The sequence below is a fragment of the Montipora foliosa genome, chromosome 2, assembly GCF_036669935.1.
Source record: "Montipora foliosa isolate CH-2021 chromosome 2, ASM3666993v2, whole genome shotgun sequence".
In the NCBI taxonomy this organism is placed as follows: domain Eukaryota; kingdom Metazoa; phylum Cnidaria; class Anthozoa; order Scleractinia; family Acroporidae; genus Montipora; species Montipora foliosa.
In genome coordinates, this window is record NC_090870.1 from 20,609,599 (window position 1) to 20,612,098 (window position 2,500).

At 41.1% G+C, this 2,500-nt stretch overlaps 1 protein-coding gene across 1 annotated transcript in view; it reads right to left on the minus strand.

The window, feature by feature from the left end:
- LOC137992644 (peptidyl-prolyl cis-trans isomerase B-like) overlaps window positions 1-2,500 on the minus strand; it is a 29,867-nt gene that overhangs the window by 5,080 nt on the left and 22,287 nt on the right. The window lies entirely within an intron of this gene.

Sequence of the window (2,500 nt, forward strand, 5' to 3'; positions counted from 1 at the left end):
AAAAATCTTGCATAAATTTTGAAAATTTCAAGGCGTCGGCCTTGCTTCTGGTTTTCATTTTTTTAAAAATCACATTGTTTTCTCTTCTTCGTACTGATGAAAACACGAGATGTTAGAACTGGTAAAAAGTGTTTAACATGGCTGCTAATAGCGGGGCTCCGCGCGTGCCGAAGGAGCATCATAATTAAGAAAATATGGTAACCCATCGATGCGAGAAATTTTGTTTTTTAGCCATGACATCATCGATCGTTCGTACGTACGTACGTCCACCCCTCCATGCATGCCAATGTGACCAGTATCATACTAGTTTAGAGCATACATCTTTGATATTGGACATCCATGTTTTTATCAATTGACACATGTCAAAAAAAAAAGGTATCCGCTGACCAGTACCACATGACCATATTGCAGGCTCAAGCTTAGAGCTCACCAAGGTCAGCTGTTTTTTGGAAGTTGACCGCTGACCAGGTACTGGTTTTCGATCAACCTCGTTCCCAGGGTCTTCTCGGCTTTCGATGTGGCGGCGGGTCGGGAGAAGACCCTGGCACACAGTGAACTAAAAAGATCGCTGATTGGTGCTTTTCTCACATTAACTCTGATTGGTTTAATGTCGACAGAAAAATGACAGCTAGTGAGGAGAGCGAGGAGAGCCAGAAGAAGACCAGAATTTGTGTTTCAAAATTGTAGCTGTTCCGTAAGAAGCAGCCACAAATTAACAAGCATAACAGTCAAAACGAATTCACCGTGTTTTCACGTTGCACGGTAATCTACATCAGGCTTTGATTCCAATTAAAGCTACGTTGGCTTTTCATGATCTCTGGAAGCGTTTCTAAAATGAGGGTAAGGGTAAGACCAAGGGTAAGGGTAAGGGTAAGGATACGAATACAAAAAGTATCCTCAACATGCATAAAGGTTAACCTTAGGCCTAATTAGGCCTAAACAAAAGTTTTTAACTACGCCTCTGGAATAGCGATCGCTGGATATATAAAAGAGGACATAATTGTGTTTGAAATATGTAACCGTAACGAATTGATTTTATTTCCTACATACCTTTACGGTTTTTGGTCGATTTTGGTGTCTCACAATTGTAATTCCCCAACGCGAGCATTGTTACTGTTCAATGTTTTCACTATGTCAGACAAATAATTATACAATTGTGCAACAGGGTTCATAGATTATTGATCTGGTTGTTTTAGCAGTTGTACATGGCGCTGTTGACTCGTTTGACAGCTGCAATGAAGGCGGGTCAACACAGGTCCACTCCAATAATCAACAACTAAGCCAAACGTTTCCCTCGAGACCTGAAACAACATATCTGATTGATTGGGCCGACTGTCATGGCGTTCACACGCGGTTCTTAGCGCTCGCTTAAGAAATAGATTTCTGAGCCAAAAGAACTACACTGTGAGGATGCTAAGTAGTTTTATTATTCGATAGAAGTATTAGCAAATGTGTCGTCAGTAATTTAACGCAGTATTTCAAGTTTATATGGGCAAAAAATGCTCAAAACCTGGCTCGAGTTCATCGGCAAACGAAGAAGAAATGGCTGGTCAGGATCTTGGTACAGAAAATGATCTCTATAGAGAACTGAAAGAGTCGATCGAATGCCTAAAAAGATTGGTCACTGAGGGTCTTGCCAGACTACATGGTGATCTAGACATACTACTAAGCGAATTCAAATCGGATATTAAAGAAATGAGCTGTACTACAAAAAACCTCGAAATGAGTTTGAATTTCAAGCAAGACGAAGTTGATACAGTACCGCCTGAAAGTATTGACCCCTTGGGACGAGGCAATACCTCGTCTTTGCCGCGGGTAGTGGTCGCGCGCCACCGAGGTATGCAAATTTTTTCCCTCGGTAAAACCGAGGTGCAATTTGCCGCGAGAGAAAAGACGAGGCTTGCCGCGGGAAAGAACATGGATCTGCTGCACGCGTGAAATAAGAGGAAGACCGTCAAGTTTTGGATCTCATGGTGTGAAGAATCGATTCTTAAAGCAAGAAATCGTAATCAAAATGAGAAAGTGCGCGATTTCCGTAAGGAATCAAATTTTATTATCTTTACATGATGTAAAACCGAAGACTTCTGTACTGCAAAAGATACAAAGTGTAAGTGTAAGCGACAGCTGTGTTATCCAACCAACGAAACACTCGTTGTTATCCAAGCTGTAATACTCTATGTGTGCGTGAGAAATTTGTTTTGTTTCGAAAAAGGTTCGATCGTGTCTGTTTTCTTCCAAGGCTGACCTTATTTTATTTGGAGCGCTGAGCTGCAAAAAAAAAAAGCGGACATATTCTCCCATAAACTGAAATGAATAAAACTTTAAAATGTGATGACGGCAAAGTCCACACAAGCGGGAAAAGCGTCAACGAAATCGACTCGTCGGACCTTCGAATGAACAGTCCACAAGAAGTCTTCGAAATAATCACTGCAATCAAAATAATTATGTCACAAAGAAGGTTTCAAATGTGGTCGGAAGATTCTGGCTACGGATATTCTAT